The following is a 20581-nucleotide window of genomic DNA, read 5'->3' as shown; positions in this document are numbered from 1 at the left end:
TACAAATTGCAACTTACACGAACAAATATGTTAATCAATATGTTAATAACATTACCGGCTATGTGATATACCAAAGCAATAATTTGGCAATTATGTATAATGTATATTATGACATAATTTATAATATTATTAGGAATTCAATAGGAAATATGAATTTCGTAATAAATAACACGTATCACGTGCGAATCTCGAAAACAGATTAATTTATTCTGGAATTCGTTTCTGTTCTTTCAAAAGCAAATAGGAAAATCTAGGATTTAACCAGAATCAGCCCGTTAAAGCGAGATGACGTTGCAAAACTCACACATGATCAGCAGTTTTCCAATTCTTTTGGGATATTTGCCAAATTCAACTGCTGTAAAAGATTAATCCTCTACATTCCAGCTACACAGTATTTTAACTTTTGTTTGCTTAAAATACATAGAGATCGATAGCAATGAAATATCGTAGAAATAGAGGGAAATGCTCGTGAGTTCCAATAATGGCACATATAACTCTTTTGTCATCACTTATATTTATTTAGGAGACTGGAAGGAAATTGGTACGTATGTTAACAGATCTGTAAATTGAGAAAACTGTGGATAAAGTCAAATGTTAGTCGAATATTTTGTTATACGCGTATATAAATGTTTTAAGCGTTTCTAACAAAATTCTCTACATAAGTATAAATTTAATTCGTCGTTTTCCATATCTACGTTATCGTTAAAGAAAGAAGACATTCGAAGTTGTAAGTTTGTACATTCTCGCGTAATCCTCGAGTAATTAATAAAGCAATCCGTTTCATAAACGATTCACAAATCATCGAATGATAGTTTGTATCGTGTTAATTCTCGCCGAAGCGCTATTTAACGATAGATTAATACGTTATTAGCAAACATATTAATTAACGTAACGTCGTCGTCTGCCGATTAAATATGCTGATGCATAAAGCCGGATTTGATTGCAGAGGAAATACGCAGTCGCTCGATAATGTCGTTAAACCGATATTTCACGGGAAGCGTAGGTAGGATTTAAATTCGTTTGAATCACACAGAGACGGTCCATGAAACTGATTCCCGACGATTCGTTATTGGGACGGACTAAGCGCGGTGTAATAATCGTTGAAATTTTACAGGCATGATTTTCGCGCGAATTTCAACATCAGGAACGGAGCCAACGGAGGTCTAAAGCCATATTTTGTAACTTTATAGTCGCATAAATATCTCACTTTATGATACTCTTAAAGTAAGAAGTAACGATGAATGAAAATCTGATTCTTTTTCGAAAGCTCTCAAACTAACAACGTGTAATAGTAACATTCAGTTTGCTTCTTCGATTATTCCTTTTACAATATTTCCTTCTGGTATTTTTGGAAAAATTAATAGGAATACATCGTTCTAATTTTCTTATTAACTTGTACAATGTGTTTAAGTTCTCATATAGTTCAATATTTTAAGAAGATTCCCAATTCGATGCATCTATTAGAAGATGTATGTTACAATGAAGTTTGAGAAAAGAAGAATTCGTGTGACATACGTACCATACTTAGGAAAATTTTTCGTGATAACTAGACTGCCGATGTTTACATAGATTCAAATTTTTGTGACCATAATTCGAGGAAGAGGACCCTCGCAAACATATTTTTCGCCTACTAAACGTTATAACTCGATATCCTTCAAATATCCCATAAATGCATAAAAATTCACAATTGCAATTAATCAACGATAATCTAAATACTTTTATAAATTACTATATAAATTACAATAACCATGCCGGAATACTATTTTCACACGATTATCTCGATTATGATATACCGTTTTCTGCAAGATTACATATTTTCGAAATGGCCATCTGACTTAGTCGTTCCTTTTAATGTTCGCGAAGCTTTAACGGAACAGTGTAACGACAGAAACTTTTCGAAGTTGGTACGTGTACGAAATCAGAAATTCGTTTCGGTAGAGGGACAGTCGAATGCCTGGAGCTTTTCATTCGCTCCTGGAACAAAGTTTCTACCTGTGTCCTGTTAAATCTGCGAGCCATTAAAGTTGCGCGAACCGGCTAGGTAAAGCCCAGCCAACTCGCCGAGGATTCAAATGGCTTAAACTTATCGCGAGCTAATACAGTATTGACGGGGTAGAATTTCTCCCTCGTAAACTTGCCATCGACGAGGAATCGCGAAGAAGGGAAAAAAGGAGGAGAGGATCTGGTTCGACGAAAAACTTACCGTTTCTATTCGAAATTTACGCTTCCGCAGAGTTTAGCTCGATTCGCCGACTGCAAATGAACCACGATGTCACGCGATAGAAAATCTTACAAAGTTTTTTGCTAGTTCTATCTTGGATAATTGCAGCTCGTGGTACAGTAAACGGTTCTAAATAGTAAATCGAAGTTAAATGAAATCAGCGATGCGAAGAGAGAACAGAGGTATAATTTCAAAATAGAAGAGCATATATTCTCAAGGAATTACGAAGATGATGATTTCACGAGATCACGTTATCTTCTGAAGGTCTTCAAACGAATTGAAGAAGGAGATGATGAAATGTACGCATTAGAATTTTTTGATGTATTTGTGAGCATCTTATTTCCATACTCATGTTTAGAATAGTTGAAATATTTGTCAATATATATATATAAAACACAAAAGAATATGAATAATAAGCAGTATGCAAGAAATTGCATGTAGAATCTAAAATATTTCTCATAATTCTCAATTAAATGTAACTGAATTTAAGATTTCTGTAAAATTTATCATTTAATTTAGTATCTTACTATATATTTATTAAAATACGTATCTTCCTTTATTTCAAGCATTCTACGTTTACGACAAAATAATTAAAGAATATTAATTTACATTTAATGTATTGTATTACAATTACAATTTAGGTGCTATTATAACGTCCCACTGCAACAAATAAATCGCGAGCAGTGGCAACAGAAAAGATGTTAAGGAGTTCAAATAACATTCCTTTTTGAATTATAAATAAATATTGAATCGCTCGAAAAGAATAGGATTTTAATGAATAATAGAAGAATAACTTGGAACTAAGATGATCTCCTCTTATACGTCATATCAAACAGACTTAAAGGCATCGAGTTAATATGTACAGCTAATGAAAAACACTTTCAATTGCAAGAATAACACAGAAAGAACGAGAACTTCAAATAATCGATTCAATTCTGTTAGGAACTCGTCTGAAATTCATCGAGGCACTCGCTTCTCATTCACTGTTTCCTCATTCACCCTTTCCTGGCTTCTACGAAACAATTACCGCGTACTTCGTCCTAATCGTTCCATGCGCCAAGGCTATGCAATGACGCACGGAGTATACCTCACTTAGGAGGAGGCTGGCTCTTTTTCAAGAAACCGGACAATCGCGGTGCGCGTTTAATCGCAAAAGAAACCGGGAAAACAAGTCCGCGAAACCGGGTCTGCCCGCGTTTTAGCTAAACTTTTGTCGTCGCTGTAACAATCGCAGCCATTCAGCGTCAGGAATCTAGCGTCGCTTCTGTCCGAAAAAAAGAAAAAAAGAAGAAAGAAAGACAAAGGGGGAAGAAAGGAGAAAGGCGAGGAGAAAACGCGGCACGGCGGGACGAAGAAAACGCACGGTCCACCCGTTATAAAACATTCCAACGTCATCGGACTATCCGAGCTTCTACAGGCTGCGGCCGTTCGTTTTTGTTTTCGTCATCGATCCTGCTTCCCGCCTGCCAGACACCGTTTCTCCTTTCCTCTTTCTCGCCCGCGTTTAAACCGCTTTTGTTTTGCGCCTCGTTTCGCGTCCAGACATGGGAATAGCCTGGAATAAGTTAACGATAAGGCTACAGTGACTAGCATTAATGTTTAGATATTTTATGAAATTGAAGAATTATTTAGTTTGGTTATTCTTTCCTCTTTGGAACAAGTACGCGCATTAGATAAATTGTTCGAATAGTACGTTCGTTTATGTTTCCCTAAAAATGCACATCAAGTGTCGTTATTCTTATGTAAAATTTATCTAATCAGCGAGTAATTTATTTATCCTATTTTTTTTATAAATTCAGATTAGTGTATCTTTCTATCTTTTAGACAATTTTTGTAACGTTCTCCGAAATATGTGTATTAGAGAATAGATTTAATGCTCGACTCAGTAAAATGTATGTTTCTACCAAATGAAATATTTACTTTAATATATTAAAGCAAACTTATTAAAAGCAAATGTGTACAAGATTAATGTTGTTACACATCGTGGTGCCCGAATATTAATACGAGTCACTGTATACGAGTTTGTCAGAAGATATATTAATCAACTTATATATTTTTGCCATATTTGTTGATTTTCTATAGAATTTCATTTACTTGAATTTATCATGAGTCTTAATTTAGAATTGACTATTATAGTACTTGAGAATTTACAATTACTTATGTCACGCATTAGCATCTGTTATACTCGAATAACAAATTTACAGATACTTCCTGTAATTCTTCCGAAAGAAACTCGTTCAATTCTAACGTTCAATCCCGAGGGAATAAATGTTGCATTTTCTATGGGGGAAAAAGAGACTACGAAACAATGATAAGGAAGTTTTCGTAATTAGAAGACAGCTATAATCGAACGACGACTTCCGTCTTAAGGAGGCAATAAAGCAAACGACTGGAAACTTTTGTTCTAGAAATCGTCGGGTTATTTCCGCCATTTCTGTAGTTTCCTTCCGATTCGGTATTGTCCTTAGCTTCTCTTCGTATTTCTTCACCATGTTTCTAACACTAATTCTATACCCATTCTGCCGTAAGCAATCCTAACAATTATAGCAAATTTGATCCTTTAATAATCACGGAAAACGAAAATTCTGAGATTCGTATAAAAGTCATTGAAGGCTCAATGGGAAGCAAATTTTTTCAAATATTGAGAATTATGCCGTGAAAAAGTATACATAAAGCTATGATACTAAATCGTTGCCGCATCATTATTTTATCTCCATAATGTTAAATACGATTATTAATATTCTATTTCATATTTACCGAGTAAAACTTTGTTCAGCACGCCTTCGATATATCAAGGGAAAAACCACAGACAGTCTCCGCGAGATTAATCTCGTTACTAATCCACTAATCCCAATCCAGACACGTTTGCCGACATGCGTTCCGCGCAAGTTCTTTGAACGACGACGGCATGCTACAATTTTGAATTCGTTTAGCGATTCGAGGTGCTCAGCAGGGAACAAGGGGCGTCGTGTAGCGAGAAAATTTCATTTCTAGGCGAGACGAGCGGATTAGAAACCGTCAAAGTCATCCGGGTTCCAACGTTATTTCCCGCTAGGTCGAAAGACAATCAACCGTAGGAGAAGATCGAGAATGGAGATAGATTCACCTGGTTGATGCACGTTGCCCTCGAGAACGAAAGCAGAAGCGCTGGTAATAAGTGATCGCGAAATAATGAAGATTCTTTGAGAGCTCCGGCGAAATTTATCTAGCTTGATGGAATCCATTAGAGCTCGTTTTCTTGTTTCTTTTTCTTTATTTTGAGAAAACTCTTCGTACTCGCGAGAAAAATACAGCGGTAAAAGATAAAAGGTCAGCTGAACTGAAAATGGAAACGAGAGTTTTAGAAATTAACTGATCGAGGAATTCGAAGAACTCGAGGAACGTTGAAATTACGAGGATGAATTTTTGGTTCCTGACATTAATTTGTTGTATATAAAATGGACAATTTTGTAAAAGCGTAGAATCACGCAAAATTTAGTGTATTATTATGTACAATACGTTATTTCAAATCATTTATAGAAAAAATTGATCGTCTCGTTTCCGACTACCTAGTAAAATGAAAACTTTTCAATGTGAATTGGATCGTCGATCGTCGATGACATTTTGTAGCTCGGAAACAGCGATAAAGAGAAAGAGTAGAGAAATAAGAAAATATGGTAACGTATCACGAATAGAAGCGTTAAGGTTTTGATCGATGTAGTGGAAGTTGCGATTCTATGTTTGAGTTTCGCTGCACAGCTATTTTACTAGCGAAGAGTGAAAATGAGTTTTCGATCGTTGAAGACTGTTAGGAAGTAGTTTTAGCAATGTTTCAGTTATCGTGTGCGATGGGCTCGTTGCAATAGAAAGTCATTAATATTGTGATCCGAATATTAGTTATTTCTGTGAACGTTCTCGCTAAGAGGAGGAGTAGATCACTGATAATTATCGATAGAGATAGTTGTTTATTTGCATTTAATATGCATGTTCAGTCGAAAATGTTACCAATATTTAAGGTGGTGTTTCTTACGTCTGGCGACTCTCTACCTAGACCAGGCCACATATCGCGAGCAGGCTGGCAACCAGATGCCCGCACATCCTCACGGCGTACCCTCAGTAGCCTTAAGGATTCAGCAAATTCTAGCTAAGGTCCTTCAGACCGAACAAACATCTCTTTAGTAATTCATATTCTAACAGTTTATTGTTTACTACGAGAAGATTCGGGAAAGTTAGTTTTCTCACGTATGATGCTTCCCACTCGCCACTTTCTCTCAGGGACAGTTAGCCCCTTCCTCACCCACCAACCTCGAAAATTAACCAATTACCAACGAAGCCTATTTCCCTCACTCTCATAGCGAAACATTGTCTTTAACGAATCGGCTCATCTCATGTCCTTGGATCCACCCATCACAAGTTTTCCTCCGCAGCATCATTTTCATAGGGAGTCAGTCGCTTTTCCGTTTTCGACCTTTCACCGTTCGAACTTACGTTATTCTACTCGAATTTAGAAATTACAATTATTCTCTATCAATTCATATTTAGTTTGTACATCAGCTGTTATAATAAACTAATAACTTGTTATATCAGTGTCATAATCAATTTAATTGCTTCTGTTATCCTAACCGAAATAGGGGATCGGACATATCGCGGCGTCGATTATCTAATCGTAACTGGAATTTAGAACTCCCGTTGACGTGCTTTCTCGCGAACGCGTCTCTCCGCGAGTGAACGAAACAGTGTTTCCATCAGACAAAATAAAAACACGACGAAGAATGAGACAATTGAATTTATCAATTATTATCTAAAAATATTTTCTCAGCCGCAATGGTATTTTAGTTGATTCTTTTGTCACAACGCAAGTTATTGTCGCAACTAATATGTCAGATTTCAGAGGAACTTTTAGAAATAATAGCCTATTCAATGTTACGTTGTTTACTTCGTTCTCATTTTAGTATATTGCAATGTCTCTTATATCTCTCATCATTTATTTTCGACCATCCACTATATATCAGAAGAAGCTCATTACTTATGGGATAACCTGGTATAATAAATCAGCTGTGTAGAACAAAGCGTCGATCAAACGAGACAACAAAATCTACCAATGCAGTGTGTCGTTGATACCGACAGCTTCAGGCGAGCGCGAAATTTACGGCTAGACTTTATGAAAAGCTGCTCGCCACGCAAACGTATCCAAGCTGAGCTTGCAAAAGCTCAAGCGAAGAGATCACTATCGCGTGAGGTTGCGCGCGCGGAAAGATTGTAAACTTTATTGCTTCGTGGATCCCCCGGATATAAAAAGAGAGCGATTTATATGTATTTTGCCGAACTTCGCTTTTAAACAGCGAAGTATCGAGAAAAGGGCAGAGTTCATTATGTACAGGTGAGTGATAATGACAAGAATGAATGGTTCAATTTCAAGCGATATCACAGGTAATCTGCTCATATTTGAAGGATTATTAATTAGTACTTAAAAAAATATGCTCATGTGGAAATTGATAAATTAAATTAAGTTATCGTTTGATTCCATTTATGAATTGAACATTTCGATTATTTTGAAGAACTATATGAACTTGTGGAACCTAGTGCCTGCGCACTTAGTCACGATAGATGAGTCGTAAATCCATGACAGGAGTAATTCGTAGACACGAGGTTTCCTTTCCCGTGGGATCAGTCTCTCCGTTGACCTGCGCTATTACTTTGATAACCTCGAAGTTATCAAGATATGTGCGAGGTCCTAAGAGGACTGTCCAAGTTCTGAGACGTTCAATGATTCATTAGCTACTCATTTCTCGTAATTCCACATAAATCGTCGTATATAGTACTTTAGCAAATTTTATTCTAATTTAATAGAATTGACATGTCAAATTACTTCTCTGGAATTAACTCGTAATAAATTACAAACTGATATATTATTTACCGATGTGTAAGTTACACCGAGACAAAACTAATTGGACGCTTAAAACGAACAGTTAGCTAAAATGGAAGTTCAAGCTGGAAAATTAAAAACGATAATAAAAATAAACTAGAAATGAACTAAACTCTTAGAGCGATAGCTTTTAATAGTCACCCTAAGATTCTATATTTTACATACTAACGACGTTGATTTATATCAACTGTATTTGTAACAAAACTGCTTAGTCTACGGCACCTGCGATATGCCGTAGAGCTACCGAGTTTGCCACTTCTGTCGCGTCATTATATCAGCGTGACGTAACTGCCAGATGTAAGGATTGTAAAGCCATGTATGTTCGCGATTTCAGCGATAGTATAGCGACACGAATCGCTCGCGATGGGCGTCCCTTTCATTTCAAGGAGGTCAACCGTGCTTCTATTCCGGCGAAATTGGATGGAACGAGGGTGCAAGTGATCACGATAACAAATTTTCCAGCAGCGACGCTGGAAAATACGAAACGACGCCCGGCAGAGATTGCAGTTTACGAGCTGGATAGCGATAGCGCGACTAGGAAAATTTCGTCCAGGATCATGTGCCGGGCCCTTTGTCCACTAATCTTATCGTACTTTCTTTCCAGCAACTTAATGGAATTTTAAACGTCCATCTTATCGCTCTACCAACGATAGCTGCGAAGGCCAACAGCTGCGTAGCTGGAATCCTGATGAAGAACTGACGTTTGGATAAAACTTGTATCGTTTTTATTAGTAGTATGTCGCAGCATTTTGCAAACTACAATTTCATTTCTTACTTCCATATATCCTCAAATATTACAGCGATCATTTATTAACACTAGAACTACTAGGATACTCAAAATAACCATAATTCATATAGTATTTTCATGAAAATTTGATACATTTACAACGATTTTTGGGAAATCGTTAATGTTCGAACTTTTGGCATGGATGAAGGTTTCCTCCTTCGCTTGTTTCACCCGTCTTTTTAAAATATAGTTTTCGTTTTAATTTCTTCTTGATAGGAAATATTTGGCGGTAGACTTTGAGTGTAGAAACGAGAATTTAGCGTAAATATTTGTTTGCAATTTGCTCGTAATACTTAGGTCTTTATTTTACGTTGAACAGAGAGTCAGATTAATTTTCTGTTGTCGAATTGTTTTACGTTCTCAAGTATCCTAATTATTCTATGTTATGTAATATACTTAAGAATTATTTCAGTACATTTATTTAGACATAACTCTAATTGCAGGAGTTTCTTATTGGAAATATAATAATCAACCGATGAAAGTTCTACGGAACTGCTTGAAGCAGAAATATTTTCCTATAAATGAAATGTAATTGAATATGCCTTACAAATTGAATATTTCAGATACCACTGTTAAAGTAATTTAGCATTCTGAGAGGCTTAAGTTACAAGAAGTAAAGGAAAATGGCACGGTGGCGAAGAAAATAATCAACAACCGCGCTTAATCTCCTAGTAAAGTAAAAGGGACCACTCGTCAAGAGACTGTGTTTAATTAACCGTTGTTGCAATTAATTTACGTGAGAACAAGAGTGAAAAGTTATTTATTCTTTAATTAAACTCTGGGGGAGCCGGTGAGTTCGGACGATTAAAAATTGTTAACGCGTAATTTACCTTGATATTCGCCGAACTTCTTTAACAAGAATATAAATTACGAAATCTCTGTGAACTTCCTATGTGAAAAACATCAAGCATTTAACAGTTTAATTATAACTTCGTTTATTACAAAGTGCAACACGTTTGTAATCAAATTGTCTCGTACGCAAAGTGTTCTTAACTCACTATGCTTTAACTTCAATCTTATTCAACTCCAAAGACCGTAGAAATATTCGGGACATTTTTCAATTACATTTAATTTATAATGTTACGTAAAGTTACAGGAAAATTAAAATTAAAATTGTCATGAAAAATTTAAACAAAATTACAAATATCATAAGTAGAAATATTAAAAGGAAAGACTGCTTTGGTGTTCGATAAAATAAAACATCGGAACATATTCGGAAGTCATCGTAAAAATTGTCATCGATACGAAGAAAGTAGAAAATATTTCTGAAAACATCTCAAAGAATAAAACTTATCAAAATAAAGCTACATTCGAGGATGACCAAATCGATGGCTTCTTTTTCGAAAAAAATTAAGCTTGAAAACCCGACAGTTTTACGTGGATTTATTTAATTTTTCAATAGACAGAAGTCGAAACTAGAATTCGTCCGTGTTGAATAAAAAATTAGTCCAGCACGCGTCTACTTGACAAATTTTCTGACTCGTTTCAACTTTCGCATATGTCGAATGCTCTCCATCCAATTGTCCACTCTTGTCCAATTGGAAATTGATCAACTACGCGTGTACTTGCCAGGTTTTTAAACCCGATTTTCTCAGAAATGAAACTTCCAATTTAAGTTTCGCCTTCAATTACGTAATTTCTTTGATCCCATTTGTGCCACGAATTACGAACCACCCTTTAAAGAGGTAGAATAAAATTTGCGTTCTACTTAACCTTTACTCCCAGTGCAATACAATGTAACGCGGCGAAGTCGTCGCTGTTTAATACTTAGCGTTAGCGTTTTAATAAAATGGACCCGCGATCGCCTTTGAATTCACCAGGGGCAGAAACGGTCACGGAACTGGTGAGCATTTTCCAACGTTTTCTACATTATGCACGACGAAGACATAGAGCCAGACCGAAAAAGAGAGAGAAAGAGACAGACAGAAGAAAAAAGAAAATAGCAAGCAATGGGCGAGGAAAATGGGGGTAAACAATGGTGGGAGAGGTTCAGAAGGGCAAATTCAGAGCCACGCTGCCTGGATCCTTTGTTATACCACGTTGAGTCTTCCTTTCTTTCCTATTCATTTCATTGCACCGCGCTAACAGCATGCTTTCCCACTCCTTCTAACCCCTCGACCCTTTCGTGCGGTGGTTTCTATACATCCGGCTTAATAAAACGTTCAACACTCTTTCGTTGTTACATCGTGCGTCTACCAACTTCCAATCCTCTCATGTTCGACCATACTTACTCTCCTTTTGCTTTTAAATGTCGCGAAATGCGATTAAAACGCATAGAAAGAGCACGAGCAGGAAAAACGTAAATCATTTGCTTTTTCATCGAGGTAAACGCGTCCCTTGCTGGTAAACTTTTGTATTCGCGCGACGAAGACAGGAAATGTGTAAGTTTGTCCTCGTGGTGAAATTAATTGGATTATGTGAGGAGCTTGAGTTAAGGATGCCTTTAACCTTTGTGCAAATGACAGCACGTTAAATATCTAAAATACGATGATTAAGCAATAAGATGTTTATAAAAGATATCTTTTATAAATTGAAATAAACTTCGCAACGACAATAAAAAATCGATGCATAACTTTCAGAAGTAACCGCAAACTGGCACATGGAAAATCAAGGCAACATGACGTTCTAAGTTAACGTCCCACTTCATAAGCACGGCGCGCGTGTAAACAGAGCGAGTTGCAGATTGAACGCGAAATTGTAACTTTCCATGCTTTCTCGTACGCTTCCGCGGAAACTCGCGGGAAGACGATATAAAAGATAACCTCTTATTGCTTGTGCCAAAGTGAAACGAGAAACATGCCGGGAGGAACCGCGCAGACGAGATATTCTGCTCGTATAAATACGAATTATGGAAATACGGCAGATGTGACCGCGGAAAATTGAAAAATCGATGCAAATCAGCGCGCCTAAGTCTGCTCATAGCGAAGTTTCGCCAACTCAAATTACGTATGTTACTCGTGTACTTATTCAGAACTAACAAACTTCCCGTACATTTCGATAAGGTGGTTCGATAAAAAATTTCTTAGCAAGTTGTTCGATGGTATTTCCGAGTTTCCGATTCCTTACTCTTCCAGGTAGATTTTATGTAAAAATATTAAACATTTGAAATGCGTCGAAGTGATCGCCACTTCTAAGAAAACTCTACATCTGATCTTCGGTTTTCTCAAACGCTGAGGCAATCGATAGCGCATAGACAAAAGAATGCGTCGATGACAGACCATAAGCGGTACATGTGCGACGTTGGCTTCAGGGTTCTTTTAGTCTCCGTGCGGATCTGGACCAGCTTACATTGTATTCCACACTTTGTACTTTAATATTCACAATATATATATATATATATACTTACAATACCTTACAATTTACCCACGCGTTTCTTTGATTCCACATACATCAAATAACCTTAAAAAAAGGCAATAAATATGATTTTCTTGTTATTAATATATGATATTTATTACTAATTTACTTATATCAAAAATTGTTCCCATTTTTTGCAAATTTTTCACGCATTTTGATGAGAAGTTTCGATTATGTTAAGGTTGACTGATAGAGGAACGAGTGGATGAATTTGTAATAGAAAAAAAAATATATTGAAATAAGTATAAGTACAAGTGTAATGTATGTTGATCCAGATCTCACTCTTTTAGTTTCTGTTACAATACAATAGAATGTAATAGGGAGCACGTTCGTACATTTATAGCAAAGGACATTATCAAAAAAAGTTAAGTACTTAGTGTGTGATTATAGCTGAAGACTACAAGAAACAGCAATCACAATCTACTTATAGGTCTTTTGTTTCTAGACCTTGTATCCCAAAGCAACATCTATATTCAAAGGCACAATAATACGAACCTCTTCTTGTTTTTAATTCTTTTTTGCTTCATTAAATTCTATTTTCTTCGTAACAGCGGTGTCTATGCCACGGGTATACAAAAAAAAAAAAAGGTGTAGAGTTTTTCTTGAAGTAATTACTTCAACAGATTACAAATTTATTTATCGTTTACACGCTGAAACAATCTCGATTTTTCCATTCTTTTCTCCGGATATTTTCTTTTGAAATTTTGCTTTAACATCGATTTAATACCAACGAATAAGAATTTAATTTTACATCACGCAGCGAGCAATTAGGATGTTTCTGCTTGTTTGAAACTTGCTCCGGGCAGGTATTAAATATTGCAATCGTATAACCGTATTTATGTTTCATGCTAACACTTGAATGTGCAATGAGAATGGTTCACGGTTCGGTTTGCGTAATTATCGTTTAATCGAATCGATCATTATTCAATACCGTTTTATAGTAAGCTCTTTTCAATTGATTTTCGATGGGAATATTTGCGTACACGCTGCAGATGTGTATCTTTGTTCAAAGTAATTGTCGCATCATTTGCTTAAATACTTTCATCGTTTAACAATAAAGGAAACTTAAACGTTCATTGAAAATAACAGTATTTTTCTAAAGTTTACAATTATTGTATCTTATTTATACCGGAATTTTAAGATATATTTCAAGTTGTTTTTATTGTGCATTTACCACTATTGAATATATTCATCATTGGAGACTATGACATTTTTAAAGCTTACTGAAATAAATAATAATGTGGTAGAAAAAGGGGAAGGATACAAATACTTCATAAATATTCTCTTAATTATTTTTTCTTCGTTTTCTTATATTTTCCTATATTTAAATCTTCTCCTGGTATGATATTTCCAAAAAATGGAGCTGGATAATAATTTCCTATTCAAACACGAGAAGTTTTTTCTGATATAATGGACGTTAAACATTAAATAAAATGAATTACGTTCATGCTCGAACATAGTTCATAACTTTGGTAAAAAGAGTCCTATTAAGCGTTTTTTTTTTTTTTTTTTTTGTACGCCTTTTACGATGTCGTGCGCCGGAAATGAGATGAAAATTCTGTGAAAAGCTCGAATGAGCTGGCGCGTTTGTGAGACAAGTCGACCGATTTGACGCGGAATAACTCGTCTTTACGAGTTGAAAAACTAGAATGCACAGTCTCTAAGACAGTCCGTTAATCAGACTTTAATTTAACTGCCTGTCTTCGTTCCATCGCTGCGTTTTTCATTTCCTGCTCTGCAGAAGTACGACCAAATGGGAGATATGGAAGACGACATTGAACGGAAGTAGTATAAAAGTTAAAGCACTTAATTTGAAAGTAAGACTATTTCTTAGCAATAAATGTCAAACGTAACAAGATTTATCCTCATGTTTAACGATTACGAAATTTCGTTGTTCTTGAATCACATGTTTTCTTTTTATGATTAAATATTTACAATTAGTTCTTTGTTTAGTTTCTTATGGGTGATGTAACATCAGACTTTTTTAATAAGATGCAGTATTTACCTGCTTCCAATTTTCAAATTTAAATTTTGATAACTTCAAATATATTTTAATGCAATGAAAGATACAGTGCATTATAGCACATTATTGAATCAAACTGTATAAGAATTATAAAAAAAAAAAAGATATAAAATACAATCTTCCTTGGGCAATCTTTTCTTGAATCTAACAATTATATAAATTGTATGTTCCAATTAAAATTTTTCCAGACGAATAGGAGATGAAAAATTCTTGAATCATACTACCAATACCATTTAATATTTTTCTCCGGACAGATGAATAAAATATCTATTTATATATGTAGACAAAGTATACTTCTTTTTATTAATTACGAATTATTTCCGCTAACACGATTGACATCTTCGTGCTTTTATTATTTTAACCAAAAACCGAGATCGATAATTAATAGATTTCGATCGACAAAGGTTACACGAGAAAGCGTTCGATTAATTATTAGCCTGATACTATATCAGGCCACAATTTCATGGTCTAAAAATGAAACAACAAGGACTGGTTTGTACATCGACGAAACGGAAGTCGGCCAACGATAGTGTGCATTGAATGCATCCTGAGAAACGGCGACTCGTCAAAAGGGAACATTGGGAGGAATTAGAGCGTGGTTCAAAGGAGATGAAATGAAGACGAAAGAAAAAGAACGTTCGGAACGGGGGTTGAAAAAAACGGCAAAAGAGCATGTCCGCATTGGAGGAAATGGAAGAACGACTCGAAGAGAGGAGAACGTTGCACAGAAAAAAGATAGACGGAGAAAATATAATTTGCAGAAAATTGAAAAACGGAAATCTTTCGAAATTTTGTATAAGTTTTCTTTTCTTAGCAATTTTTATCGCTTCTAGATTCCTTTAAAAAATGGGACTTATCAATTTTGTAAAATTGCTTAATTTTAAGTAATCGATATCGTACGATCTTTTACGATACTATATGATATTTATTACCATGTAAACGTGATATATCGAGTTTTTATATTTTCTAGACACTTTCTACGTTAAGCCTTATCCCTAGCGCTATTATATTAAAGAATGTTAGCTCCAACGTATATACATAATATATTATAGTTGGTCTTGCAGGCAATTTAATACTTGTCAAAGTTAATTAAATCGATAGTCATAAATTTTACATAAATTTCGTTCTCCTTCGTTAGTTTCTGTTCTTCATAAACATATACTTATTATGTGAATATAGTTTTATCTAATAAGAATAGACTAAATCAAACTTTGTGCATTCCTGCGGCGAGAAAAAGCCGCGAGAAGAAGTATAGCAATGGATACTTTAAAAACTAGATTAATGAGACAACAATGGAAGTCTGCAACCAGTCTATTAAAATAACAAGGTATAAAAACAAAACCAGGGGTGGGTCGGAAATACGTAAGAGGACAAAGGCAAGAAAACTCCAACGTAAGTCAAGTATGAAACGGAGGAAAGGATGGAATGCAAGTGAAAGGAAAGGAAAGTATATTGGGAGAAAACGCAGAAATTTTTCTCGAAGGAAATAAATAAGACTGGAATTACACGAAGACGAAGACGGGGGCACCGCAGCTTCCGTAAAAGCAAGAATTAAAAAGAGAAAGAAAAAGGGAAAAGGAGCAGGAAAATACAGAGAGGTAGGAAAACAAAAGTTGTTCTTCGTTCTAAAGACGGAGGAAACGCGTGGAAAGTGGAGGGAAAGGGCAGAGAACGGCATTGCGAGGTTGTTCGAAAGAAATTTGAATCGCAATTACGGAATTAGTTTTTTTCCTTCTGTTCAGCCGGTGGAGCACGAAAAAACAACGGGTGAAAAATAAAACACCAACGGATGTGTATGTGCTCAGAACCAGAGCGGAGCCACAGCCGTCGTCGTTTGCTACTTCCGGTCCCGATGAATGTCGCCGACTAATTTTCCGGACTGCTCGCTGTTCAGACCACTTTCGAAACGGACGCCCTCCAGAACGCGATATTCTCGTTTAAAAAACTCCCTACGCTGGTGGATAATTGTCCGAAATGCGACTAAATGGATATTCGTTAGCCGCGTTAACTCTTTGACATTTCATTCCTTTGTACGTTCGAATATCCATTGACGCGTATAAGCGGCGAATTATGCCGAATTGTGCGGAATGGAAATTTATATGGACCAAAGATGACCGTACTTTTCATTTTTAAGGTAAACGATTAATACATTTGTTTCAAGTAAGGTATAATTCATATCTCTGAATAAAATTTTAAGACAGTGATGGATATTTTGTAAATCGAAATTGAAAATGTTTTAAATATTTGGCGTGGAATAAACGAGATTATGCGATAATTTGATTTGTACAGAATTAATCTGAGCTTAAGAACACTGATCGAAGATGAACTAATCCAAAACGGCAAAAATTCTTTTCCAATAGATTATTAATCGACACTTGTCTTTCTATTGTTTACGAATAGTTCTTCGCTTAATTCTTTCCAGAATGCTCAATAATTAATCTTCAAGAACAATTTCACTTGCATACCTAATTATTCAACATTTCTATTTTATAAATAATTCTGCACGAAAAGCCGAGTAATTATATATTCACTATTAATGCTTAATTAGAACTGTTAAAACCCTAGGAAATAAATAATGAATTAATCATGACCAATCTATATCGATTATATAAACATAAATAGTTTTAATATTCGAGTGAAACAAATTTAATCGTTTAAATGAATCATCAATATGATAAAGAGCTATATATATCAGTCGATGAATCTACCGTTTAACAAACGCAGCAAATCGGTATTATCTCACTTCCAGGACGATCACGTGCAACGATCATGAGATTTGCTTATGGATATATCGATTTATATATCGGTATACGCGAGCGCGGAGAAATTCATCGTACAATCGTCAGCCCGTGAAAGGTAAGTATTTTCAAGAGTTCTCTCATTCAGGAATTAGCTAGCGTGTTTAACACAGAGAGGGGTGAGTACGGTGCAACTTCATAGTCAGCATGGTTTCCGGCTAACTGGCCTACTCAGATAAGCCGAAACGTAGCAAACTCCTACGGTAGATACGGTTAAGTCGACGCGATTCAGTTCCTCCGTTGGCAGAATTATCGAATTATCGCGTTCGCTACGCTTTAATTAGTAAATCCACAGAACGATAAGCTTATTTGCGAAAAACGAAACGATTTAGAGAAGTAAAATGCGAAGAATGCAATTTATTTATCGAGACTTCTCTTCCGAATAAACAAAATAATGTTGATTGTATAATTTTTAGACATTTACGTCTTAATCGCTGAAGGTTTCTTATAGAACAAGATCATTCAAACATATTTTATAATTATTATATTATATGATTAATTTAATATTACGTGTAGTTGTTAATATATTATGGAGGTTACACGAATTTTAATATGAAATATTAAATAATAAATTTTAATATAAAATAATCGAAGAAGAGAATAACCGATAACTTCGATAATATAAGTATTAAATCTGTATAGAATTCTCAGAACTGAGATATTACTACACGAATGCCTAAAACGTCTACGGTGGATTTCAACGAATATTGATATTGATTTGGACAATTTTTCTAGCGAATCAAGCTATCCGTTCGACGAAAGTCGTCCAAAATATTACCGCGAAGGTAGAATGACTTGAAAGCCCTGGTCTCTCAACGAAGATGAAATATTCGGCTGCAGCCCTTCTCATTTTCCTCTGCCCCTATCTCGGTTTTCGATTAGAGAATCCATATAACCAATGTGGGAATCGACGGAGGCGAGCCATCATTCTGCAGTCTCATGTAAATCGATAGCACATCGTCGAAAATTGCAAAAAACTATCCGCCATTAGAAAAAAGGGATAGAAAGAGGAAGGCTAGAGCAAAACGTCAGATTTGGTTGAAAACAGTGGACTAAAGTAAAAGGAAGGTAAAAAAAAAAAAAAGTCGAATGAGAGAGAAAGCGAATTAAAATTGTCAGTGAAAGAATTATAACAAAAAATATTTTAAAAGAGGTACGTTTTTAATACGATTATAATAAAAATGGAAAGTTTGATGGAACAAGATTTTTTAATGCGAAGAAATGAAAAAATGTGGCAAAGAGAAAACGAAAAGATGAAAGTGGAATAGTTTGAAAGAAAGAAATTAGGACATGGTGCAAACAGATTGCCACGGAACGGGAACGAATAATAGGATAGATAAATGCACTGTAAATTCTGTAGGAGAGATAAAACAATTATGGAAGTTAAGAGCGAACCGAAGTAGAATAAATTGAACAGTAACGTTAAAAATGAAAATTATCTTTAACACTAGGAAATATTCTTAACAGTAGAATATAACGATTGTTAAGTATATAGAATATAAAATTCTTAATACGAATGATTAGTATGTAAGAGAAGTATCAAATAATTAAATTAGTGTTCAACGAGTGCCGTTATTAATCGAATTAATATTTGTGAGGAAACAAAAATAATAGAAAAATTCAGGCGGGAATCTCATTACTCGGATCTAATTAGTATACGAATGCAAATAGCGAATACAATGCAAATACAAATAGTATGAATAAATACTTGAAATAACAGCTGTAAACAGTGCAGATGCCTAAATATCCACAGTCTGATTATGGCATTAATATCTCACTTTCTTCTTATAAAGACAAGGAAAAGGAGCGTGGCAGAGGCAGAATGTCAATTAAAAAGAAAAAAAAAAAAAAAGGAAGTGGACGATAGCGAGACGACACAAAAATTGACGTTGCTTATCAGCGTCGAGCGCGTAGCTGTTCGAAATAAACGATTCCGGCAACCGTTCCATGAGCATCGAGCTCTCGAACCAGAGGCTCCACCCTTTCCATTCCATTCCTCGACCAGTCTCTCGTGCACGTCCGTTTTCGCCGGTCAAACCTCGACAAAGCAGGCGGAGAAACGTAGATAAAGGTTTTAATTCCGTGCGAATGGATCAACGTGCGAAAATCGAGTGGGTGGGTCGGACGAGGTGCCGCGCATGGGAGGGTGGGAATTGCACAAAGGGGTGGTTAGGTGGAACCCGATTGATGGACTGGCTGAAACAATGGTTAACTTCGCAAGTAATCGCTTAATTCCTGGATTCCCGAACTACGTCCAACCGATTTCCGATTAAACTGTCTTCCCAGCTATCTTTCGTTTTTTCTCTTTTTCCTTTTTTTTCTCTTTAATTCTGTTGATGGAATCGATGGCCTGCGGATTAGCTTCCGCCGCAACGATCAAATCTGCGCGCGATATGAGCATGCGGATAATAAGAAACTTCAGCGACTTTAAACGCTCCCCATGTCGTAGCAACTATGAAACTATGGAGCTGAATTTAAGAAATTTTTCTGCATTATTTTTAAACTTTGGTGCCATTTATGAGGATGTACTCTTTGACCATTTTTTAGCGTTACAAGACAGGAAGATTTATTCAAATTGTTAGAGATTTCAGCGTATGGATGATACTTGTTACGTGGTGGATGTAATTGGATGGATTAAAAGATGTATTGTACCTTATTAGAGATGGTTCGAAGGTGCTACAAATTTTTATATTGCAACTAGTAAGGCAGGTTTTATTTCTTTGTTGAAGTAATGCTAGAAATACGTACAAAATATCGATACCATACTTTGAACCTTTTTATTCTTATTATTTGTACCCTTGGTACAGTATGAAGTTTCAGATTTAAATTGTTTGATATCATATTAAATTTCCAAATTATCGTAAAAATTTCTACGACATGAAAAACGAAAAATATACGTGACCATCATACACGTATAACAAACCAATACCAAAAAAAAAAGAAACAAATTTCCGAATTAGGCAAAATACATCCATTACTATCTTCGTTTAGCTACACCTTTCTAATTCCTCAATTAACATAAAATTAACTTAATTTCAAACCTACTAGGAACTGCAAACATCGTACATCGAGTAATATGGAAACGCACGTAGCAACCCTTCTGCTCTTTGCAAACTCGTTATCGATTAACGGAGGCAGTGAATCGTTACAAGTTACTTCTCTGGCGAACGATTGGGAAAATTTCCCCGAGCGTTCAGCCGCTATACGCCAATAGCTTTTTCCCTTATTTTTCTGTGGAACCGGAGTATCTGGACGATATAAAGGTGGCCGCGAAATAAGGCGAAAGAAAGCAAACAATGCCCGCCGGCACGCTGAATGACTCACTTTGTTGCTTTCACTGCGAAACTTTCCTCGTCGAGGTACTTTTAAGGAAGTTTTCGAAGAATAGTAACGGCAATCATTGCCGAGCGAACGGCCGATTTGTTCTTGCCCACTCGGCCAAGAACTCGTCGAACTTTTTCCCCGAGTATCGCCACGTCCCGTGACGCTTGAA

The 20581-nt window shown here is 35.8% G+C and overlaps 1 protein-coding gene across 2 annotated transcripts in view; it reads right to left on the bottom strand.

The window, feature by feature from the left end:
- The window catches only part of LOC139989680 (uncharacterized), a 643240-nt gene that overhangs the window by 47566 nt on the left and 575093 nt on the right, over positions 1-20581 (bottom strand). The gene's annotated exons all lie outside the window — the stretch shown is intronic.

The sequence above is a fragment of the Bombus fervidus genome, chromosome 8 (genome assembly GCF_041682495.2).
Source record: "Bombus fervidus isolate BK054 chromosome 8, iyBomFerv1, whole genome shotgun sequence".
Lineage (NCBI taxonomy): Eukaryota > Metazoa > Arthropoda > Insecta > Hymenoptera > Apidae > Bombus > Bombus fervidus.
Note: the sequence above shows the minus strand (reverse complement) of the source record. Positions and strands in the feature narration are given on the sequence as shown.